Source organism: Cornus florida, unplaced genomic scaffold, assembly GCF_030987335.1.
Source record: "Cornus florida cultivar Cherokee Brave unplaced genomic scaffold, ASM3098733v1 CherokeeBrave_3.0.0_Hap2_Chr10, whole genome shotgun sequence".
NCBI classification, from domain to species: Eukaryota; Viridiplantae; Streptophyta; class Magnoliopsida; order Cornales; family Cornaceae; genus Cornus; species Cornus florida.
Genome location: NW_026775580.1, coordinates 76,026,827 through 76,052,970, shown reverse-complemented (window position 1 = coordinate 76,052,970; position 26,144 = coordinate 76,026,827). Strand labels below are relative to the sequence as shown.

Here is a 26,144-nt window from a genome sequence, read left to right as displayed (position 1 = left end):
ATTAGCCATTAATGGGCCCACTCTTACTCCGTCTTCATCAGTAATGAGATATGCGCCGTTAGTATAAACTTCGCGAACAACATACGGTCCATCCCATTTGGATACAAATTTATTTCCCTTGCGATTTATGACAATCGGTCTACGAACAGCTAATACTAAGTCTCGAACTTGAAATGACCGAGGTCGAACTCTCTTATTGAACGTTTTAGAAAGTCGAGCTTGATAACACTCTAGCTGTTGTTGAGCTTCTAATCTCTTTCCATCCAATGCTTCCAGTTCTTGAAGACGTAAGATGGCATTTTCTTCACTTGTAAGACCTTCTTGTATGGCTATCCTTAATGATGGGATTTGTTGTTCCAATGGAAGAACTGCTTCTACGCCATAGACCAGAGAATATGGAGTTGCTTGAGTAGGTGTCCGATGCGTAGTGCGGTATGCCCATAATGCTTCTTCCATTCGCTCATGCCAATCTCGCTTTGTTTGGTTGACTACTTTCTTCAATAGCTTACATAGAGTCTTATTGAATGCTTCTGTGAGACCATTTGCAGGGGCATTGTACATGGAGGATTTACGTTGTTTGAATCCAAATTTCTCACAAAGGTCAGTTACCCAACTGTTTTTAAAATTCGTCCCGTTATCAGTGATGATGTATCGAGGGACACCATATCGATAAATAATGTTGGACTTGATGAAGTCAACCACTGTTTCCTTTTTCACATGTTTATAGGGTGCAGCTTCCGCCCATTTTGAAAAATAATTAGTTGCAGCCAAGATATACAAGTGGCCTTTTGAAGACTTTTCTAAAGGACCAACTACATCTAATCCCCATGCATCGAACGGCCATGACGTCACAGTAGGGTGTAATGGTTCCGGTGGTTGGTGTATGAAGTTGATATAGAATTGACAGGCTTGACACCTTTTTGCATACTCCAAGCAATCTTTGACCATGGTGGGCCAATAATAACCCATTCTTTTGACGCGAAAGTGCAGCTTTGGACCAGATTGATGAGCTCCATAAATCCCAGAATGTGCCTCCTTCATTGCATGCGTTGCTTCATCATTTCCAAGGCAGCGAAGGAAAAGGCCCTCATAGGAACGCCTATACAATGTATCGTTGTAATAGATGAAACGAGGTGCTCGCCTTCGTATTTCAGTCTTATGGCGTAGGTCTTCGGGAAGCTTTCCATGTTCCAGATAATCAATGATAGGGATTCTCTAGTCTTCTTCCTCTTGTGTCCAACAAGAAACCACATTACTTTCTTCAAATTTATCCTCCAAGACTTGTGGCAAGACCCATCTTTGACATACAGGAACATCAACCAGGTCTTCATCAGTTAACGCCAATGTTGTAGCCAAATTTCCCAAAGCATCAGCTATCCGATTTTCTTTTCTTGGAATGTACTCTAGTATTACGCTATCAAACCGTTCCAACAAATGAGAGGTGTAACGATGGTACGGTACTAGATCATCTTTCTTAACCTCATATTCTTTAAGAAGGTGATTGATCACCAACTTAGAGTCTCCATATATTTCAAGGTCCATGATGTTCATCTCATTCGCCATTTGAAGGCCGATAATCAAGGCTTGATACTCAGTTACATTATTTGAGTAGTTTTCAGCAAGTGCAAAAGAGTATGGAATGACATGTCTCTTTGGAGAAACAAAAACTACACCTGCTCCAACCCCATCTTATCGTGCTGCCCCATCGAAAAACATCATCCATGGAGGGAGGATGTCCATAAGGAAGACTTCTTCATCAGGAAAATCTTCAGAAATTTCCCAATCGGCTGGAATAGGATGGTTAGCTAAGAAATCAGCTAAGACTTGTCCTTTTACTGCTTTTCGTGGCACATAAATAATTTTAAATTCGTTGAACAAAATTGACCACCTCGCCAATCGTCCGGAAAGGACCGGCTTAGACATGACATATTTGAGAGGATCTGCCCTTGCAACAAGATGTATCGTATGAGCCAAGAAATAATGCCTTAATTTCTTAGAAGCGAAGACAAGTGCGAGGCATGTTTTTTCAATTGGAGGATAATTTCGCTCCGTCGGGGTGAGTCTGCGACTTAAATAATACAATGCCTTCTCTTTATGTTCTTCATTATTCTGAGCAAGTAAGGCACCCAGCGATTCTTCTTGCGCAGCAATGTAAAGTATGAATGGCTTTCCAGGTACCGGTGCTCCCAATACCGGAGAATTGAGAAGGTACTTTTTGATGCTATCAAAAGCATTTTGGCATGATTGGTCCCAATTAAATGGAACATCTTTTTTTAGGAGTCGGTTAAAAGGCTGACAACGACCCGCTAAATTTGAGATGAACCGACGAATGAACTCAAGTTGACCTTGTAAACTTCTAAGTTCACGTAAATTCTTTGGTGACGGCATCTTTTGAATGGCCTCAATTTTATTAGGATCAATCTCAATACCACGATGACGTACGACGTATCCCAGGAATTTCCCTGAAGTCACACCAAATGCACATTTAAGGGGATTCATCTTAAGTTGATATTTTCGAAGGCGATTAAAGACAGTACGTAAATCCTGTAAATGATTTCTTCATTCTTTTGTTTTAACCACAAAGTCGTCAACATAACATTCAACAATCTTGTGGAGTATGTCGTCGAAGATCCTTTGCATAGCGTGCTGGTATGTTGCTCCCGCATTTTTTAGTCCAAAGGGCATAACTTTGTAACAATATATGCCTTTAGGAGTGCGAAAAGCAGTTAACTCCTCGTCCCTCCGAGTCATTCTTATCTGATTGTACCCAGAGTAACAATCCATAAAAGAGAGAGCTTCATGTCCAGTGGTTGCATCTACAGTGAGCTCAGGGATGGGAAGAGGAAAATCATCTTTTGGGCATGCCTCATTCAAATCACGAAAATCCACACAGATTCGAATCTGTCCATTTTTCTTCTTCACTGGAACAATGCTCGAAATCCATGTTGGATATTTGACCTCACGGACACACCCTACTTCAATCAATTTGTTGAGTTCTTCCTCTATCCTTGGAACTAGCTCTGGACGAAAGAAACGTTGAGACTGCTTAATCGGACGTGTCCCACGTTTGACAGCGAGATTGTGCACTGCAATTTTAGGATCAAGACCGGGCATCTCTTTGTATGTCCAAGCAAAGACATCCTTGTACTCAGACAATAATTGAAAGTAATCATTTTCTTCTGAGGGGTTTAGGAATGCACTAACAAAAACTGGTTTGGGTTGATCGTCAGTTCCTAAGTTGATTTCTTTGAGTTGATCAACAGTAGCCTGCCCCCCGTCTTCTAGTGTTGGTGGAGCTTTCTCGATATCATCTGGTTGTTCACAGTCAGGTTCCTCTTCAACAGTGTTGTGGTATGAAGTAACACAAGACGATTCGCCAGTGCCTTCTATTCTATCCACTTCTGCTGATTGATTAGTAAATACAATGGTTCGCCTTCGAGCTTTCAATGTAACATCATTGGTGACATCTATCTCTGTCTTACGTTTCATTCGCGAAGGCACTAGGCTCTGAACCTCACTATTATTCACTACGTCGATGTTAGCTTCTTCTGACTTCACAATCTTGCTGTTTTTTTAGTGGTGCATCATGGATAGTACCAATTCGAGAAAATACTGACTTTCGAGATTGAGGTTGTGCAGATTTTCTTCCTTGGTCATGAAAGCTCATTCTGTTAAAAACAGAGTTACGAGGCAAATTGCTAATATGAGAACTTGAAACATTTGATTCTCGGCTTGACAACCTGTTGAATACAGATGTTCGATCGCATGGAGCTCTTATACAGTCAAAGACTGATTTTTGATGCCCAGTCTGCTGATCTTGTTCATCCTCAACTTCTTCAAACCCAATGTATGAGGTGCTTGACTTCTTATCCCTCTTTGTGATTTGAATTCGAAGTGGCTCAGAAGCTACGAAACCGAGACCAGACTTAGGTGAAATGATTTTATGCCCTTAATATTTCAACTTCTTCTGTGTCTCATTGAGGCCTTGCACCTTCTCACCAGTGACCTCAGCATTCAGTTTTCCAAGGCTTGCAGGATTTGTAAAATCATACCCCGACTTAGCCAAGAGTTGGTATGCTTTAGGATCGAATCCTTCGTCGGTCCTTTGTTTTGGAAGTGATAAATGATCAACCATAGATTGAGAAGGCCGCACGAACCCTTTTAACGGAGACTTGGAAGGCGAAGACTTTTGAATCTTAGGGAGAGGAAGAGTTAACTCTCCTTTAAGCTTTTGCATATCTTCTTTTTCCTTGGTTTGTGACATCTTTAATTTAAATTCCTTAGTTTCAATTATCTCGATAACAGGTGCCTGCCCTTCTTGTCGCTGAGATTTTGGAACATTCTTTAAAATAGGTTTCGTCCAATGTGCTTTTATCGAGACCCCTCGCGTTTTAGCTACCTTTACAATGTCTGTCACCGAAACGTCTAGTGGATCACTTAATGCTTCTTTTGCTTTTGTAGATTGAATCTCTTGTGTAGATGGAAGGCTTGGGATGGGCACTTCCGAAGGTGTATCATGATCGATATAGAACTTGGCATCGGCAAAATGAGATTCTGCCTCTGTAAATGGCTTATGATCCGCCACAACAGTTTGTACGCCATTTTTGTAGAATTTGAAGCACTGATGAAGAGTCGATGGAATGACACCATTACTATGTATCCAAGGCCTTCCCAACAATAAATTGTAGGACGTATTTGCATCAATCACATGGAATACGGTTTCTGCTTGGAGCTCGCCAATAGTTAGCTTTGCCCGAATCATGCCGATAGCTCTCTGTCCTCCTTGGTTAAACCTTGAATAATAAGACGGCTACGCGATAACTCGTCAATTGTGATGCCAAGATTTTTCATCGTAAATTTTGGCATTAGATTCACCGCCGAGCCACCATCAACAAGAATACGAGTAACTCTTCGTTCTTTTATGTAACCGGAGACGAAGAGAGGACAATTGTGCGGCTTCGAACCCAACTGAAGATCCTCGTCCGTGAAAACAATTGGTGCACAACATGACTCAAACGTACCTCTAACCACTTCATCATCATCAGATTTTTCAATGATGGCTGTATTATGGTTCTCTACAGTCTGGACTTCATCTTGATCCTCGTTCTTCTCATCATTAAGACTTGTTTTCTTAGTTGAAACCATGTAAGTTGTTATAACTTCGTCATTTAGGTATCCTTTTGGAAAGATCTCTTGCAAAGTAATAGGCTTCTGACTCTTTTTGCTTATAGAGGTGTGTTTAGTTGACTGTGTCTTCTTGACCCATTTTCTGTTATTGCCAGACTGTTTATGGTGATATTGGGGTTTCTTCTTCCTTTGCCCTTTGTCAGAATAATTAGTCTGAAAAATATCAGCTTGTTGCTTCCGTGGTTTCTTTCTTGTCACTAGAGTCCATCCTTCTTCATCATCCTAAGAAAAAACCCTTCCAAATGTTGAAATGTCACATACACTCCCTTGGCCAATATAGATTGGGATTGGTTCCAATGAACCAAACTGGATAGTTGTGTAAGATACCTCTGAAGTTAAAGGTTGAGAACGAGCACTCCCCACGACAGAGGTTGTCAAAGTAGCAGTAGTATGATTTGAAGTTACAACTTCGTCAGTATCCAACAAGATTTTTCCTTGTTTTGCCAAATTCATCACCACCTCCTTGAAGATAAAACACTTCTCAATTGGATGATTGATAATGCGATGATATTTGCAGTATTTTGGATCGTTGATACGTCCCATCTCTGGAGGACGTTTGCATTCAGGGAGTTCTATAACTTTACTTTCAAGTAAACATTCCAAGATGCCAGGAACATCGGAATCGGGGAAGGGGTATTCTTTCTTCTCTAACTCCTTTAGCGTAGGACGCTGTCTTTCCCTCTCTTGAAACTGGCGAGGCTTTTTATCATCCTTCTTGTCATCTTTAACAGATATCTTGATTGGGGTGGTTGAGATAGCCATTGAATCTTTAGCCGCATTTTTTGATGACTTGTCACCCTTCTTCCAATCCTTCTTATCTTTGCGTGGTTCTATAGTCACGGGGCTTTTACCGTCATGGGATTTCATACTAATCTCCATGTCATGGGCACACGTAGCCAATTCCTCAAATGTGCGAGGTTTTATGCCTTGCAGAATGTAGAGCAGGCCCCAATGCATTCCCTGCATACACATCTCCACAACAGATACTTCTGACAATCGGTCCTTGCAGTCAAGACTGAGGGCTCTCCACCGATTAATGTAGTCGATTACAGGCTCATCCTTCCATTGCTTCGTGTTAGTCAATTCTATCATACTAACAGTACGTCGAGTGCTATAGAACCTGTTCAAGAATTCTCGTTCCATCTGGTCCCAACTATCAATTGATTCTGACTTTAGGTCAGTGTACCACTCGAACGCGTTTCCTTTAAGGGACCGGACAAACTGTTTGACTAGTAAGTCCCCCTCTGTTCCCGCATTGTTACAAGTCTCGACAAAATGGGCAATGTGTTGCTTGGGGTTGCCTTTTCCGTCAAATTGCTGAATCTTCGGAGGTTGGTATCCTACATGCATTCTCATACTGTCGATTCTCCTTGTATAGGGCTTTGAGTACATGAGAGTGCTCTGTGAGACACCACCATATTGAGCTCGGATTGTATTCGTTATCATATCTTGCAATTGTTCGACAGATAATGAAGAGACTAAAGAAGAGGTATGATTGGTTTGACCAGTCGCCTGTTCTATCCCCGGCGTCTGGTTTTGACTGGTCGCTTGTTATGTCACCGGCGTCTGTTTGGGATTCTCCCCGTGAGTACCTTGTGCTGTAGAATTAGGATTCTCCGTTAGTATTGCTGTGGAAGATGTAGGTTTCCCAGACGGTGGTGGTGTAAAAGTTGCACGATTCCCGAATGGCATCGGTGTTTCACCGAAGGTCTGAACTTCCAATTTATTCATTAGTGTAGCGATTTGCAAGTCCTTTTCTTCAATAGTCTTTGTGAGGTTCTCAATGGAATGAGCCATAGTTGCTAGTTGTTCCTCCACTGTAGCAGCTCCAGTCATCATAGCAGCAACCACATCTGAGTATGATAGGCTTTGAGAATCCACGTTCCTTGAAGTGATTGATTGCTCCGAAGTCTGACGTGGTGACTCTGGGGGTGAACCGACACTAGAGTGAGCATCATAGATTGAACGAAGTGAATCTGGTGGTGGAGCCTCCTCTGGAACAATGTCAAGGTTTTTGACATGTTGAGTTTTCACGTTCGCCGGTGTTGCAGGATTAGTTTTCACCACATCTTGCTAAAGTTTGAATGACGCCATCGCCTGGGACTTGCTACGTGTCACAGGGCCCGTCAAGGTACTTCCATCGCTTAATTTGGTCTTCGTGCCACTTTTCATGGTGGCTTTAGCATCGACTTTTGCAATAGCGATGTTCTTTTGGGCTTTCTTGTCTGTCTGAATCTTAGGGGGAGCCATAGAATCTGATAAAGAAGAAACTTGATGGTAGGAGAAAGAGATGAGAGGCAAAGGTGGTCCCACCGGGCGTGCCACAAATTTATACACACAAATTTTGTAAGTCTGCAATAGAAACAAAATATGGAGCAAAATAGAATTTTATTAATTTATGAATGTGGAGTACAGTCCTTTGTAATATCTTTTACAAAAAAAGAATGGTCCTCTGATTCGATCTCCTTGTTTTTAGTTGGTTGGATCCAAGGGCTGCATGAGCTTGTTCTTGAATCACTGTGGAATTTGATGAAGAACGGCACGTTGTTGGATGTGCTTGATGTTCTTCGCTTTTGGGTTTCGATTCTGAATTTGTGTCTGAATTCTGAGTCTCTGGATTTCTGAGTCTCTGAACTTTTGAATTCTGAATTTGTGTCTGAATTTGTAGACTTCTGAATTCTGAATCCTTGTCTGAATTTGTAGACTTCTGAATTCTGAATCCTCTCCCCCTTTCTTCCTCCGGGCCTCTATTTATAGGCTTCTTGGATTAATAGGATGATGACACGTGGCATCTCCTGATAAGGATAAAACTATAACTGGGCCGGGTCGGTTATATTGTGATAATTATCCTTAAAGATAATTATTCAAAATATATTTTATTAGGAATAATTATCGTTTCATTTAATTATCTGGGCTGGGCTAATTAAATAATTTAAGTGGACCAAGCCTGGTAAATTAAATAATTTATTTAAACATTAGGCCTATATTTAATGGGTCCATTCGTTAAAACCAAAGCCCACTAAATTTTAGTGTCTACAATCCTGTTGGGTACAAATGGGTGTTTGTACGAAAGCGTAATGAGAAAAATGAAATCGTGAGATATAAAGCCCGACTTGTAGCTCAAGGTTTCTTACAAAGACCTGGTATTGATTATGAGGAAAGATATTCCCCTGTGATTGATGCAACTACTTTTAGATTCATAATACATTTAGCAGTCACAGAAAGATTGCATATGCATTTAATGGACGTGGTTACAGCATATTTATATGGATCACTAGATAGTGATATTTATATGAAAATCCCAGAAGGATTTACAATGCCTGAAACAAAACCACGTAATATGGACTCAATAAAATTACAACGATCCTTATATGGATTGAAGCAATCTGGACGAATGTGGTATAATCGCTTTAGCGATTACTTACTCAAAAAAGGGTATGTGAACAGTCATATTTGTCCATGCATATTTATTAACAAATCAGAATCTGGTTTTGTTATTGTTGCAGTATATGTTGATGATCTGAACCTTGTGGGAACATTGGACGAGATCGAAAAGACAGCCACATATTTAAAGAAAGAATTTGAAATGAAAGATCTTGGAAAGACAAAATTCTACCTTGGGCTACAGGTTGAACATCTTTCGAACGGTATTCTCATCCATCAATCAACATATACAGAAAAGATTCTGAAACGTTTTCATATGGATAAAGCATATCTATTGAGCTCCCCAATGGTTGTCCGATCACTGGACATCAAGAAAGATCATTTTCGTCCTCATGAAGATGGTGAAGAACTCCTTGGCCCTGAAGTGCCCTATCTCAGTGCGATTGGTGTTCTTTTGTATCTTACAAATTGCACAAGACCTGATATAATTTTTCCCGTCAATTTATTAGCACGGTACAGTTCTGCACCAACTCGCAGACATTGGAATGGAATCAAACACATATTGCGATATCTTCGTGGCACAACTGATATGGGCTTGTTTTATTCGAAGGCACCAAAGTCTCCATTAGTTGGATATGCAGATGCCGGTTATCTTTCTGACCCACATAAAGCTTATTCACAAACAGGGTATGTGTTTACCTGTGGCGGCACTGCTATATCATGGCGATCGATGAAACAGACAATGCTTGCCACTTCTTCAAATCATTCTGAGATACTCGCAATTCATGAGGCAAGTAGGGAATGCATTTAGTTGAGATCAATGATCCAGCATATTCGAACAACATGTGGTCTCTCATCAATAAAAGAAAGTCCAACAATATTATATGAAGATAATGCGGCATGCATTGCACAGATGAGAGAAGGGTATATTAAAAGTGACAGAATCAAACACATCTCACCAAAATTCTTTTCTACACATGAACTGCAGAAAAATGGTGATATTAATATTCAGAAGATACGTTCATGTGAAAATCTAGCAGATTTATTCACTAAAACGCTTCCAACTACAACATTCAAGAAGCTGGTGCACAACATTGGAATGCGTCAACTAAAGGATCTTCAGGGTTGATCTAATGAGGGGGAGCAATTCATCAAAGAGGTATTGGCATGCTGTACTCTTTTTCCTTCGTTCAGGTTTTGTCCCACTGGGTTTTCCTGGCAAGGTTTTAATGAGGCAGTTTTAAATCTATGCAATACCATACATAAGAATACTGTACTCTTTTTCCTTCGCTAGGGTTTTGTCCCACTGGGTTTTCCTTAGCAAGGTTTTAACGAGGCATATTTTTAGTATAGTATTGTGGACCCCAAGAGGGAGTGTTATGTATATATGTTTTGTGTGGGATCCACAATAAATGATGTCAACCATGAGATCAGTTTTGCTTGGGGAGCAAGATCACACTTATAGCTTATATAGGAAGCTTCATTTTTAAGCCTATAAATACCATGTATCTGGGGACGACCAAAATGGGTGTACTGAGAATCATTAAGCTTATATATTTTACTCTTGAGCTCTATTTCTCTCACTATATAGATATACATATATGTGTGTGTGTGCGCACTATTATACTGCCTATAACATATAATTTATTACATTTTCAACTTTTTTGAGATTTTCCTTTTTCTTTTTTCCTTTTTCCTTTTTCCTTTTTCCTTTTTCTTTCTTTTTCCTTTTTCCTTTTTCCTTTTTCCTTTTTTAGTTTTTTGTTTTTAGTTTTTTTTTTTTTTTTTTTTTCGTTTTTAGTTGCCAAGCGTTAAGTTTCCGTTAGTCTCCTTTTTCCTTGTGTCCTTTGGACTCTTGTCCATTACCAAACCAAAACCTATTTAAAACCCTTTTCGCCGAACCAAAAGTGAAGAGTGAAATCACTCTCCGATCAAACCTAGAAACACCCAGAAGAACGCCAAGTCCTCTTGAATCACAACGCCAATCACATTAACATGCCTCACTCCATCGATTCCAATCCGAGTCAACCCACCAAAGATTTCGCCACCGATTCATCTTCGTCGCAAAGCCCGTCGGGCTTGTCGAGAATCGCAGAGAGTCCAAGTTACGTTCAGAAGGAAGTTATGTTTCGTTTAACGAAACGACTCGTGGGCAGGTTCGGTTCCGGCAAAAGTCGGTCTTGTTGAAGACCAAAACAAAGTCGAGGCTTATGGACCCTCCAGAGCAAGGAATGTTGGGCAAAGGAAGTGACCTTGATGAGGATGACTCATTTTGGGATGCTGATTTGCCTGACGAGTACAGCAAGATGAAGTTCAGTACATTGACTGTGCTTCAATCGGTGGGTTTGATTCTGACTATAGCTGCTTTAGTGTGTAGTCCTTCGATTCCGAAATTTAGGAAGATGAATTTGTTTAAGCTTCAATTATGGAAGTGGGTGCTAATGGATATTCTGATCTGTGGTAAATTGGTGTCTGTTTGTGGAATTAGGACTGTTGTGTTCTTTATAGAGCGTAATTTTCTGTTGCAAAAACGGGTTTTGTATTTTGTGTATAGGTTAAGGAATACTGTTCAGAATTGCATTTGGTTGGCTTTCGTTTTGATTGCTTGGCAATGTATATTCAACAAAAGAGTGGGGGCGACTGATGAAATAGTCTTGCTTTATGTGACCAAGATTTTGGTGTCTTCTAGTGGGTACCTTGATTTGGCTTTTGAAGACACTCTTGGTTAAGGTTCTGGCTTCATCCTTCCATGTGAGCACGTTTTTCGATCGAATGCAGGGCAATTTGTTTAATCAGTATGTAATTGTGATACTCTCGGGTCCTCCTGTGATCAAAATTCAGCACGAACAGGAGGAAGAAGAGGAGAAGGAGAAGGAGAAGATCATGGATGAGGTCCAAAAGCTTCAGAATGCAAGGGCTACTATGCCTGCTGACCTCAGAGCCAATGTTTTTCCGAGTAGTGGCCACTTGCACAGGCTAAATCAGAAGAATGTTTCAGCTTGGAACATGAAGAGATTGATAAATATTGTTCGGGAAAGGGTCCTATCGACTGTGGATGAGCGCATACAAGATTCGACTGGTGAAGACAAGTCCTCATTGCAGATCACAAGTGAAAAGCAGGCAAAAGTTGCAGCCAAGAAAATATTATGCAATGTGGCTAAGCCAGGGTCCAAGTAAGTTATTATCTCTGTCTCTAACGTGCATCATTGTAAAGATATAATTTGTAAATATGTACCTTGTTTTCGTTTTATAAGTACATATGTACCTTGTTATCTTAGTAGAGCGCTGTTTTTTGATTGATAGATGCATTGCTTTCACTTTCAGTCAATTCATGCATATATCTCTAATTCATGGTTAGTTGGTTACTACCTACTTAATGACGAAGTTCATTTGTTCCATACTTACCCTCTTTTCATGTTAATGACAGAGGCATACATCACTAGGTTGATGCCACCCTCTGAACTAGAAAAAATAGGCATAGAAAGAGAGAATGACAGGCAAGAAATTTCATTGCCTCACATTAGAGTTTATACTTAGGTGCAAAGTTTATATAACATCTCCAAATTGAAAGTCTAGAAAACTATATGTACTTCATAGACCTGTGGACTATTTTTTTTGGATATTTTTTTTTTGGATATTTTTTTATTTTTTAGTTAGCACCAGGAACTCACCTAGGCAGGCTCCTTCGGGACTCACCCTACCCTATGCTACAACCCTGGGGGTGCGGAGCCTTACCTCAAAGATACACCGGGTAAGTCGAAAAAATTGAAAAACATGGTAGGAGTTGAACACTGGCCAATTGGATGCCAGCCCCGAACTCCTACCATCACTGTCAAGCCCCCGGGGGCTATTTTTTCTGGACATTTTATGACCCTATTGTCAAGAATTGGAGTAACATCTACGGTCTATGTCTTTTTTTATCCTTTATTACCAGATATATTTGCTTGGAGGATCTTATGCGCTTTATGAGAGAGGATGAAGCTTTGAAGACCATACATCTTTTTTGAAGGAGCAAGGGAAGGCAAGGGTATCAGCAAGCGAGCTCTAAAGAATTGGGTGGTAAAAGAAATCTTCTTATTTTTCCTCCTTTTCTTGTCCTTGTCATAGGTTGATAATAATTAAGTTAGATATTCTTGTATCATAATTGAATGAATTTTTGGTTCTGCTCTCACCTCCATTAGGTGAGGTGTTTTAGTCATCAATCATAATTGGACAGTGGCAGAGCCCGAAAATTTCTTCAAAGGAGCAACCATTAACACTTATATGATAAGAAGTTTTGAATGAAAATAATAAATATCAAAAGAGGGTCTTTTTTTAATTTTAATTTTTTAAAAATTCAAGGGACCCATAGTAATGAGAAGAGACATGGGCCCTTTTTAAATTTTGAAAATTATGTTGTGTCAATGAGTCAGAAAATGAGCAGTCTTTTAGAATTTTGGAAGATTTTTTTGAAGGTCTTTTGTGAATTTTTAGGGTTTAACTGAGACACATTTATAATTTCTAAAGTTTATATAGAGAAAATATAAGTCACAAGAAATTCCAGTGGGGGCAATTCATGGCTCCACCACTGCAATTGGATGTAGTGAGAGGGGAGCAAATATGCAAAACCATTTGTTATCACATATTTAATTGAAAACACCATAAAATGATGCCAGATAGAACTATATTCTCGTCTTGTCACCGTTAAAGTTGTGAGCAACCAAAATTAGACCGTCTCATCATGACACGTTGCAAGTTCCCTTCAGAAACAATTATTTTAGTGAAATGCCCTGAAAAAAAAAGATGACATTGTTATTTATTTTTCTTTTTATGAATAACAAAATGGGAGCTTTTTTATAAACCCATAATTTCTTTAGAATATACAGTAACAATTCTAGTGATTTTTAGTTGAACCAACTAACAAGCCCAAGTCAAGCTGGGAAAATCTGTCTTTTTCGCATTCCCATCCAGAATGTTTTGATCAGATCATTTTACTATTTACTGATGGTGCCCCATCTCACGTTGTAGTCCAAAGTAAAATTATTAATATACAACAATCCTAATATAGTGCCATGATCTTTACCCCCAATCCAATTAGACCCTTTTTTTTTTTTTTTTTACACCCAAATCCACATTGGGAAGTAGAGCTAAGCTCTTGGTGGTGTCAAGCAACCAAACTTGATTTAGCTGAGCTGGCTTACGGTAGAAAAATCTGTAGTTCGAGTTGATTTTAAGATAGGAATGCTTTTACATATGTTAACCTCTGATAAATATGAAACTGTTTCAAACCCTTTTTTCCAGGTTAATGCATTCAGAGAAAGGAGAGCCCTTGCATTCTCTCAATGATATAAAGACGGCTGTAAAGAGAGTCCATCATATGTTGAACGTCGTTGTAGGGATCATCATATTGGTCATCTGCCTTCTTATACTTGAAGTAGTCGAAAAGTCCACTTTCTTGATCTTTTTAAGCTCACTACTTCTTTTAGCGGCGTTTATGTTTGGAGACATATGCAAGACGACATTTGAGGCAATCATCTTCATATTTGTAATGCACCCATTTGATGTAGGCGATCGTTGTGAAGTGGAAGGAGAACAAGTAAATGATATCTTACATAAAGTTGTGATTTCTATTGGATTTTTTTGAGTTTCTAACTTCTGTTTCTTTTGCTCTTAGAGGGTAGTTGAAGAGATGAATATATTAACAACTGTCTTTCTGAAGGACAGTAAAGAAAAGATCACATATCAAAATAGTTTCCTAGCTACCAAACCTATCAGTAATTACAACGGTAGTCCAAATATGGGAGATGCAATTAATTTCTGCACCCACATCTCATTTCCCATGGAAAAGATTGCTATGATGAAAGAGAAAATAATGCGGTATGTATGGAGATGTATCTCCTTTCTCAATAACTTCTTCCTTCTGTCTTCAATTTGTGCAACTCAACGATCTTATCAAGTTAATTTTGCTCTTGCTTTGAATTTAGCCTAAATCATCCCTACCAGACTATAATTAAACATCAAGAGTCAGGCTTGTTCACAACATACTGTTTTTCTTCATGTCTCCCATGTGGCAAGGCAAGGCCAGTCTGGCTTACATATATATAATGAAAATAATAATAATAATAATAATTCCCATGAATGGGCTTTTAAGTCTCTTCTCTGTGTTAATCAGACAAAGTTTGCTCAAGTAATTCTAGTTTGTCTAATTTATTGTTTGTTATGGCTGGTGCATTTACAGGTGTATTGAAGACAACCCCGACCACTGGAACCCTGCTCCACTGATAATCATGAGAGATATAGTGGACATGAACAGGTTGAAATGGTCAATTTGGATTTCGCATAGAATGAATTTTCAGGACATGGATGAGAGGTGGGCAAGGAGAGATCTCTTGCTACAGCAGCTGCTCGAAATGTTCAAGGAGATCCATATTGAATACCATATGCTCTCGACATGAATGTCTGCGAAAGCCAGCTTTGACTTCAAGCAATCTTACATGAAGATCAAGCTACTTTTTAAACACTGATGACATTTAGCAGTGTTCAAAGCACTGGTGCAGCGATCTTACATGAAGATCAAGCTACATTTTATTTGACATTTATAAAATTTCTAGAATATATATATATACATTTTGGGAAATTGTTCTTAATAATTCTTATTGATCATTGAAAAAATTATAATTTCTTAAACACATCAAAAGGAACTCATAATTCAAGCCTATGGTCTTGTGTGTGTGTGTGTGAGAGAGAGAGAGAGAGAGTGAGAGAAAGAATAAATATTAAGAATACAAATGAGTTAATAAAAATAATAAATTTCCATTCAAAGATTTAGTGATAGTTAAAATGAACTCAAGTTTGACTCATTTTATTTCATAAGTTATCTTAATCTAAATTTAAGTTGTATACACTCAGACTATTTAGTAGCTTATAAAGGTCAGTTCAAGACATGATGCACATTCCCATTGCCATGATACAATATACACTTGCTCATTAAAAAAAATGAATTTTTCAAGCCAAGCTTAAAAATAAATAAATAAATCCAAACTTAACTTCAAGTCAACCACAAATGTATCTATAAGCTTGCACAGCAAAATTTAGAAAATAAAGAGGGAAGAAAGCTAATTAACCTACAAGTTCTAACTTATTTTTCGAGTACTCCTTGTGATTTTTTGAACACAAAAGTGGAAAAATAGAAATGTCTGTCCCCCTTGACCAATAAACTTCCTTACAACAACCATAAACATCTCTCTTACACAGTTACACTTGTAAGGCTCGTGTGTGAAAGGGGATTGGAATGCAATATTTTGGGTTGCGTAAATCTATCTTTACATTGACTCGAGTACGTATGTCGGATTCGGGTATGCATCAGTGTGTCGGACGTGCCAAATCTCCAAACAAAGAGAGATATGAACACAACTAAGCATAAAACTTAATTATGTTTATGTACCATAGTTTTCATTATTGCCATTTCACTCATTTCAAAGCAATAATATTATCCAACTAAAAGTATCGGACACATATTCCATACTTATTTGGTGTCCATCACCTGCAGGGGCATTCTTAATTGCCCAAACAATGAAACACCTCAACCACCATCTCTACCCACCCTCCCATGGGTACAATTTGGTTTGGACTAAACTATCGATTCCCAAACATTCCTTCACATTATGGGTTGCTCTACAACATCGACTCCCAATTTTGAATAGAAGATGCACTGCTCACTTCAATGCTACAATATGTTTCCTCTGTAGTGATGAATTGGAATCCCACGACCACCTGCAGCTTTGTCAAACCCTTGTGGACATTTTTACAAATAAGATGTGGGTTCCATATTCTACCTTCCTCATGGTCGAACCTAATTGCTTGGGCATCATATCATTGGAGAAGAAATCCAGGATTCTACAGCAATACAGTTTCTAAATTGGGATTGGCCTCACTCATTTACAACATATGGAATGAACGCAACATGAGAATCTTCAAGAAAAAATACCTCCATGCAAACTCAGTGCTTCATCAAACCTTGGAAACAGTAAGACAGAAGTTGCATTCAGCGATGATCGCGGACTCTATGAATGCTAGAAGAATAGCCGACGAATGGGAACTTCCATCTCCAACCATAAGACCACCGACGAAGCCGCCAGACCACAGAGGAAGAGATTGAGGAGATCTTATCCATGATCTACACTGCAGAGTGCTGGAGCCCTCCAACGGTCTATTTTTGTATTATTGGGTGGGCATGTTGTAGATTGGGCTTCTGGGTTAAGCTGATCCTTGGGCTTGTACTGTTTTGGTTAGCATTGGGCTAACTCACCCTCTTGTACATTAGTTGGTTCACACACATATATATATATATATATATATATATATATATATATATATATATATCCTGAAATTTAACTTTCAAAAAAAAAAAAAAAAATGTGTGTCGGACATGGGACACTTTACCTATTTTCTCTTTTCAAAGTTTTGAAAAGGTTATATAACATGCCTTCTAATTTAGATAAGACCATCATCTAAGGTTGGTCTCACCTACATAAGACTCTAGATAGATCTAATCCCAAGTTTCTACCATCGAACCAAATGACCTTTTAAGTTGGACCATAAATCCTCCACCGTTTCTAGTTTCTTTTACATTTGCTTTCGCTAGTGCTAAACTTCAAGGAGCTAAGTTGGCTAGTTTTTGGCCTGGTTGCATAAGCTTGACTTTATCAACTTCAACCCAATTTCGGCATCATGTACTAGAGTTGTAGAGCGAGGAACACGCAGTCTTCAAAGTTTTGGGTCTCATTATGTTGGCCACACAATGGAAGGTAGCTCTTTCCTTTCCACAACCCTTCCCCGAATCAATCAATGTCCTTCTACAAGGAGACTCTGAACATTACACCTTTCCTAGGGCAGAAGGGGAGTAAGACCTGACTTCAAGACCGTAAGGACAACAATCAAATTCTATCTAGAGGTGCAATTTTTGGTAGAAGGGCTCAAGTTCAGCTCAAGCTTGGACCAAACCAAGGTTCAAACTTCAAACATGGTCTTTCTCTAAAAAGAAGAAGACACTACTGAGCACTATACCAGTTGTATCATTCTTAAACAACACAATATCCTTATTTAAAGCAACCAGGGAGCAGAGGAGAACAAGTTTGAAGCAATTAAACAACTTACAAGTTTCTGCATTAACCAATCATATTTACAGATTTGAAAGCCGGCCACCTCCTTACGACACTACAACAAAAGTGACCTTTAGCAACGTTTTTTTTCGTCACAAAAAGCTAAATTTTCGTTGCTAAAAGTTTTTAGTGACGAAAAATCATTCGTCAATGTTTCGTTGCTATATAACCGTCTCGATTAATCTATAGTGACGAATGAGAATTTCGTCACTATTGTCTCTACTTTTAGTGACTAAAAAATTTGCGTCTGCTTGCCTTTTAGTGACGAAAATGCAACAAACATTTTCGTTACTATTGCATATCTTTTAGCAACCATATTTTTCATCACATCTGTTTTCCATTTAGCAACGAAAGTTTTCGTCACTAACTCACCCAATGACAAATGTCTTTCGTTGCTAAAAACCAATTTTGCTTGCTTGTTTTTGCTAATATTAAAAAAAATTCAAATAGAAACACAGGTCTACACATTTCAAACTTTATATAGGAACACAAATTTAAACATAACATTAAATTTTATTATGAAATACATAAAAATTCTGAGTTCAAATACAAAATTAACATAAATTTGAATAACCAAATTTCCAATTGTATAATACAAAAGACCAAACTAAAACATAAAAGCAAACTCCCAACTCTCTCCCAACTCTCCCTCTATGGAGGAACGCCCAAAGTTCCCTTATCACTAGTCTTCTAGAATCTTAAAATTCTTCAAACTATGTTTGTGGCTTTTTGTACTTCGCCTTTGAATATAGTAATTCCGCACGAAGCCACTCTAGCAGCTGCAACAAAAATGAAAATACACAACTTAGCAAAGGGCCAAGAAGGAAATAAAACAAGAGTGATGTAGTAGTGGCTTAAGTTGATCCAACAAAGGCAAAACAATAAAACAAAAAAACAAAGAGTGATTTAGTTTTATGCACTTCACCCTTGAATACAGAAATATTCTAGCAAGAGCCACTCCACTCCAGTAGCTGCAACAAAACACAGGAAAAAGTTCTGTAATGGAACAATAGGGCTCTATGAAAGTCAAACTATAAAATTTAAATAATATTCTCCTAATCATAAACTTGATTAAAATTAATTCCTCCAAGCAATGCACATTATCAACATAAAAAAAGGATAAAATAATAAAACTACATTGAATTATTTACTTTCAGCTTTGACTAAGACCTCATTGTAAGAGCTACCCACATTGAACATCTGACCTTTAGTTCTCTCAGACAACTCAATTACTATTTCTGCAAAGCAAACAAGAAACTAGAATAAGAGAAAGGATATTTCACGTGCAATAAGATAAAAAAGAGAGTAGTAAAGAATATATATGTATATACATTGACACCATAACCTAATTTTGAATAAAAGTACTAATATAGAAGTTAGAAAAAGAAAGTAGCAATAAACATTAACAAGAACATAGTTATTGAAACTAAATAAATAAAAAGCATTCCTGAATGGGATTTCTCAGTACCATAGAACTTATGTTGGAAAGTATTAAATCTTGGGTAAGGAAAAAAAATAAATCTTCTCATAAAGACATACATAAAACACTGCAACAACAAGCTTCTTTATCAATTAAAACTATTCCCAAGATGAAGAATAAAAGTGTGGAAGATAGACTGTGAACAATAACACCTGAATGTTGTTTGAGTCACTTACAAAGGTAATCATGAGCAAGGTAGACAAAGCAGAGCTAACAGAGGGAAGCCTGCACTGATTGCAAAGACGTTAGTTATCAAATTTATACATACAAATTGCATAAAGAACATATTAATGACAAAAAATAAAATAAAATAAAAAGAATTTGAAAAACTTTACTTGCCTGTGTTTCGGAAACCAAGTCTAACATAGCCAACTTTGCAAAGAATCATCATTTTAGCTGGAAATAAAAAATAGAAAAAATAAATAAATAACGAAGAAGAAGAAGAAAAAGAAGAAGAAGCTATGCATATCAAAATAATTGTGTGATTGGACTAAAATTAATATGAAATCTAGAGATAAAAGTAGTAAAATATGAGTGAAAAAAGCCTACTCAGTTCACCACACAAATAGGCACATCAGACAAGATACAAGCCTATTAAGTGCATAACCAATAACTTAAGTTATCTTGAGCACAAAACTGCACACGTACGGTCACTGCATGGCACTAGAACTAATCATTATGTGAATCTCATTCAGAAAATCACATGCAATTGTGGGCAAAACTCTAATTAATCTGCCTTATTAGAAAAAAAAAAAATAAAAAAGTAATTTGACCTTACAAGATTGCTACATTGAGATTTCTCGTTAATCATTCTTGATACTGAATACCAAACTGAAAACAATAGGATTTCATTGTGAAGGCTGATTATTTAACAAAAAAAAAAAAAAATTGAATGGTATGTGATGCCCAAATTACGAGTTTAAAAGCTAATTAAAAAAAAAAAACCCTAGCATGTAAAGTCCCACAGTAATATGTTTAGTTTGAAGATTATAACTGACAGATATTTGAGGAATTTCTGAAGTGATTTAAGGGCTAAGAACTTGTGATCAAACCACGGCCAAGAATTATTGATCGCCTCTAATAAGGTATGAAATCAGAAGAAAAAAAAACCTGAACAACCAATTTCAAGATAATCACTATATTTATTTACTTACTGAAAAAAAATTACAGTAATAATCACTCTATCTATGTGAATATCGTACTATATAAAAATAAATAAATATATAAAAAATAGAACTTTTGAAAAGATTATTTGGGGACTTTCAAACCTGGGCTGTTATGAAATGATGGTTGGACCCAATGACATGTAGAATTTCAGTTCTGCAATTCTCTCAACATATATTAGATAGAGATTGAAGGCAATCAAGATCGAAAAATTAATACAAGAAAATAAATATTGAGAAGAGAATATGAAGGGAGTAGTTGAGTGGGATTCCATAAAAAGATTGTGGAATTTATAAGATTTGAGGGTAATCGATTGGCGACCTAGTGTTCTACTCTCTCTATCTCTTTAAGAGCAGCCGATTGGTGACGAGGAGACTCTAGGATAATAAATTGTTTATTGAGAGAAAGCTAGGGTTTGAGTGGGGAAAAATAAAATAAAAAAAGGTGATGCAGATACTATGAGAGCGAATGACGGGATGATAGAGTTTGATTGAAATTAGAACAGAGAATAGTGCCATAGTAGGAAAAGTGAGGGGAGATAGTTGGGGAAAAACGAATTGGTTTTTTTACCTAGGGAGATTTTAGTCACAAATAAGTATAAAAATAGACCTTCCTATCACCAATTGGTGACATATTATCTAATTCGTCACAAAAAAGATACATAAATAGTCACAAGCTTGAATTTCATCCCTGAAAGTCTACTTTTAGGGACGAAAGAAATTTTGTAGCTAAAATATCGTCACTAAAAGTCACTTTTGTTGTAGTGCGAGGAAGGCATCAATCAGTTGATAGCCAAACTCGGAGAACAATTTCATGATATGAAGCACTGAAATAAGGAGCTAACCATAAGGGAAGTTCTTGCAGATATCTTACATACTTTCTAGTCATGAAGATCTCTAGCTATCAGACTCAACAAAAAAATCTCGCACATATCTTACATACTTTCTGGTAATGAAGATTTCTAGCTATCAGATACATAAAAATAAAAGATATCTAGCTATCACAGTTTGTGGACCAATTGCATCCAGTTGTGCCTAAGGTCACAGATTCTATATCCGTGCGAGGAGAATAATATGTATATATGGAAAATTCACATATACAACAAAGCTAACAATTTGCATGACACTCCTCCCTGTTGGTGATTGTCACGTCCTTTACTGATTGTTAAAGACAACAGTCTCAGCCATGACCATCACAAATTTGAAAGCTAACAGAAAGTATACACCTTTGGGTGCTTTGTAAAGTAAATTACATCTTTTTTGTTTTACATGCATAAACATATGAAGAATTTAAATGCATGGATTGTGGGGAAAGAGAGAGAGAGAGAGAGAGAGAGAGAGAGAGAGAGGTGGTAGGAATCACAGAGACAAACAGAATAAAATTGAATCAGTGTGCGTATTTCACGTTTTTGACTCGAAGGCTGGTGTGAGTGACCAGCGGCGCACATTATTGACGTGGTGGAGGGTGTTAAATGTTTACTGGTTGTACGGAAAGCTCAAATACGTGACCAGGTTGGAGTTTCTGTGGGACCACGTGAGGAGGAACGAGATCCAGATACCTGATTTCGTTCATGATCATGATGAAGAGTTGCAGTACCGTCCGATGATGGACTATGGTTTGGAGAGTGATCACCCCAGAGTCTATTGTGCACCCATGGTGGACTGCCCAGTTCCTACTTACTCTATGAGGTATAGTGCGTAGGGAACGCCGTGGGGACTAACTTGCGCCGTGATATTTTCGGATTATAATATTGTAGTATCTTAAAGTTGGATAGGATTGTCTTTTCTGTTTTTGTTGTAGGAGTTTTTAAGGAAAAGTGCTCGTGTTGTAAATGTAAATATATGAGTTTCCCGGGCTTGGAGTAGAATGGAAGGGTAAGGAAAGATAGTGTATAATAGAGTTTGGTCCTAAAGTGTAAAATCAGAGTGTTTGGTAAAAAGGAAAAGTTAAAGAAAGATAGTCCCGATTGCTTTATTCTCCAATCATCAAAGGTCTCTTTGGCTTTTTATTTTGGATATCTCCTTTTCTCACTGTCATAATTTTAAAATTTCCAATCAATATCAGTTGCACTTTTAACTTCAATTCATATGCCATAAAAAAATCAGTTGCACTTTAACTTCAATTCATATACCATAAAATATGGCAACAAATCAAGTGGATTCGGTTCGAAACTCTCAATCCAATAAATTCAATGTGATCCCGTTGGACTGGGAACATATGACATGGTGTTGTCCAAATCACAATCAAAATGTGTTAGTCTTATCAAATTGTATTGAGTTATGAGCTCGGTTATGGTGCATCATAGCATAGAGGATCTCAATTCCTCAAGTTAGACTTAGTTCAATTGTTCTTGTTTTGGTACTTATTTTATTTATTAAGAACTTTACTAACTACTGATATTTCATTTACTTTTTAAATTAAATAGTGAGGGTTCGAGTTTTTAAATGGGGAAAGTGAATATGTGAGTTATGCGTGTATGTTTCTTACTAATAAAAAAAAAAAAAATTACTTATTTTACCTCTATAACATGAATAAACTAAGAAAATTTTGTGTAACAATGGAGCAAATCATGAGTACAAGGGAGCTTCTAGTTGTGTACACCACCGTTCCCTGTTAATCCATATGTGTATCTATATATATAGACACACACACACAGACAAAATTTGAACTCAACTCAAGTTTCATTCACATTGAGATATTAAATATTTTGAAAGACCCTTTTAAACAACACTACGAGGTCAAACTATGTACACCCTCATCCTGTTTAAATATAATATTGTTCGCTTTTGACTCACTCAGACCAAAAACTTCCCAGGGGGTCACCCATCCTCATACTACTCCAGGTTAAGCACACTTAACTCCGGAGTTCTGGTAGGTTTACGGCTTTAAAACATGTTCTGTCATAGAAGGGTGTTGAATTTACATATAGCATTTGCCCCATCCATTCTCAGGTGATGTGGCATTGTGCACATGTAGTTCGCCTAGTGAGGTAGCCTACTGGTGCCACCTGCGCATGCTCACACACACCCACAAGGTCGCCACAATCACCCCCCTCCTTTGAGGCCCAATGTCCTCGTTGGCCACACTTTCAGCTGGGTTAGGTTCTGATACTATTTGTAACGACCCTCACCCTATCTAGACACAATATTGTCCACTTTTAGCTCCCCTGGACCAGAGACTTCCCAGTGGGTCACCCATCCTGGTACTACTCCAGGCTAAGCACGCTTAACTCCGAAGTTCTAGTGGATTCAAGGCCATCACGGCTTTAAAATGCGTTGTGTCATAGAAGGTGTTGAATCTATTGTGCACCTGTAGTTCGTCCAGTGTGATAGCCTACTGGTGCCACCTGCACACGCTCACATACACCCGCCCACAAGGTCGCCACAAACTAGTTGGTAAGTCTTTCTTGAAGTAGATTTAGAAACCAGCGATAAAAGAAAGCGAATTACCCTACAAGTTATAGCATTCGATCAAAATCTACTTCAAGAAAAAGTCAGGATTTAATATGTGGACTAAAAGTAAAACAGTATGAAAACATGGTTCCTTTAGATAACATCTTATTTAGCACAATAATCGTTTATTCTTTTCTTTTTTCCTAGAATTTAATTAAAAAGAAAGAGTACTGAACCTTGGATTATCATTTTTAGAATTTTGTGTAATGAGGATTAATTTTGATCTCTCATCTAAGTGAGAATTTGTATGAAGGATTTATCAATCCATTGGCCTAAGCAGCTCTTGTCTAACTATTTTTCTCTATCATCTTCTTCAATCTTCATTATGACATCTCGTGGTTATAAACTTATAATCACCAGCATGAGGTGATTGATTAACCATAACATCAATACGGAGAGAGAAGCAAGCGAGTTCTTTTGCGCTGGGGTTAGTGAAATGCATTTTTTGTCCCACATCGAAAACTTACAAAAGTGAGACGAACTACTATATAATGCATGGAAGGCCAATGGAGCAACATACTTACCTGGACGGAATCAATGGATGATCAAGAAGGCCCATGGTCTAGGTTGGTGACCTCCATTGCACTTAGGAGGGGTGCTCGCCTAAGGTCTATCCAAGTGGTGGAGCCTACGTCATAATTTGTGGTAATGGGGGCCTGCGTTCGCGCAGCCTCTGCCAAATATATGATTCAAAATATTTTCTGGGCCGAAGGTATTTTTTCGCTTAAGTTTTGTTATGGGCTATCTAGATTTCAAGGTCCAAAATATTTTTATTAGCTTTTAAAATTTTATTTAATTGTTTTTTAAATCTGATAGCTGGATTTTCTTTAGTTTGGATGGATTTTCTTTAATCTCATCAAATATTATCATACGGATATCAATAGTTAAATTTTTTCACATTTCTAGAATACATTTTTCTTTTTGCGAAATGGAACATTGAAAAAATTAAAATTTTATAAGATAAGAAATATTAAGAATGCAAATGAGTTAATAACATAATGAAATTTCTAACTCTTCTTTATTTCACAAGTGATCTTGAAATTTAAGTTGTCAAAACAGAATATTCAGTAGCTTACAAAGAGACATGATGCACATTCCCATTATTATGATACATGTAATTGATAACTCCAAATTAGAGCACCAGAATCTTTTATTCTTTCTAGAATTTAACAAAACTAACAGTATTGCTTGATCAAGTGATCAATCATAAAACTCGATTTTGGACTCGTAAATTCCAAATATTCACAATCACTTACAAACCACATTATATCATTTAATAAACTACAACTTAACTTGATACTTCAAAATAGTTCAATCAGTTCTCAAGACTTACCACTTTGTGCAAATAATCTTTAAAAGTTACAAACTATCTAATCCATCCTTCTCAACTTCTTCAATTAACCAGTGAGGGGCCAATTTTAAATGAAACCATTCTAAAAGTACAAAGAATTTTTCCCAATTCTAGAGAGAGAAACTTTACACCTCCAAAAAATTTTCTACCCACTTTTCCCTCTCATTCCCCGTCTATTTATAGACGGTTACAATCACTCCTGGGCTGGACCTACCTTCTTTCCTTTTGTTCGGGCCCAACTCCTTTCATCACAATTTGGGCTTCCTTAATGACTTCCTGGACCTGAACCCATTCAGCGAGGACTTGCTCCATCTCGGTTGCCCATACCTGACCCGTTATTGGCCATATGAATCATACCAAGCTCGGGTCACTTTTGGTGTCTTTATCTCCCCCCATAATCTCTCCCTTAATTAATTAGGGTGAGATTATTGAAAAGACACAATCTTTGTTTGACGACTCGGAGTGATGACATAGGGAATCGAACGGCTGGCATGAAGACCCAGACTCCGAGATCTGCTGCGCCACTTTTGCCTTAACCTTTCGAATTCTATGTCGCCTCCATTTCTTCTCTTTAAAACCCTAATCCTCTCAATTCTTGTCTTCCTTTAACATATCTTACTTTTATTCTCCGTTGTTGTCTTCTCGGGTCTCTTCTGTCATCTTCCTGCATTTTCCGGCGAGCTTTATTCAATATCTCCAACGAGTTTTTCCTTCGCGATTTGGCTCTTATGTTGTTGCAGAGTACTTCACAAACTCCTTCCTCAAGGTCAGTTTTTTTTTTTTTTAATTATCCTTTTTGAAAGAAAAACCTTCATTATTAGAGATCCCTCCCCTTCTCCATGGCTCCCCCTAATTTGAATCCCATTCGTTTAAAAAATAGCATTCCCAATGACGTTTCTCTCAGGATCTACCCCACAAACCTGGATGGGAGCTCTGGTGAGGGTCTCCTTCCTGGGGAGATTTTATTCTCTGCCGTCCACTTAAAC

The 26,144-nt window shown here is 37.8% G+C and overlaps 1 long non-coding RNA gene, 1 other non-coding gene and 1 pseudogene across 6 annotated transcripts; 2 read left to right on the top strand and 1 right to left on the bottom strand.

Annotated features, from left to right (window-relative positions):
• Positions 1-10,091: 10,091 nt before the first annotated feature.
• LOC132279084 (mechanosensitive ion channel protein 8-like) lies at positions 10,092-15,094 on the top strand (annotated as a pseudogene).
• Positions 15,095-18,245: 3,151 nt separating this feature from the next.
• LOC132279286 (uncharacterized) lies at positions 18,246-20,925 on the bottom strand. Of its 5 annotated transcripts, none has more exons than XR_009471283.1 (5): positions 20,460-20,925; positions 19,368-19,587; positions 18,882-18,949; positions 18,637-18,682; positions 18,246-18,490 (listed from the first exon to the last, which is right to left on the bottom strand). It is a non-coding gene; the product is annotated as an uncharacterized LOC132279286 (long non-coding RNA). The 5 variants fall into 5 exon arrangements; XR_009471282.1 differs by having other exon boundaries at positions 18,903-18,949; XR_009471280.1 differs by having other exon boundaries at positions 18,917-18,949.
• A 3,398-nt stretch (positions 20,926-24,323) lies between these two features.
• LOC132280679 (U1 spliceosomal RNA) lies at positions 24,324-24,484 on the top strand. Its single transcript, XR_009471679.1, has one exon. It is a non-coding gene; the product is annotated as a U1 spliceosomal RNA (small nuclear RNA).
• Positions 24,485-26,144: the final 1,660 nt, after the last annotated feature.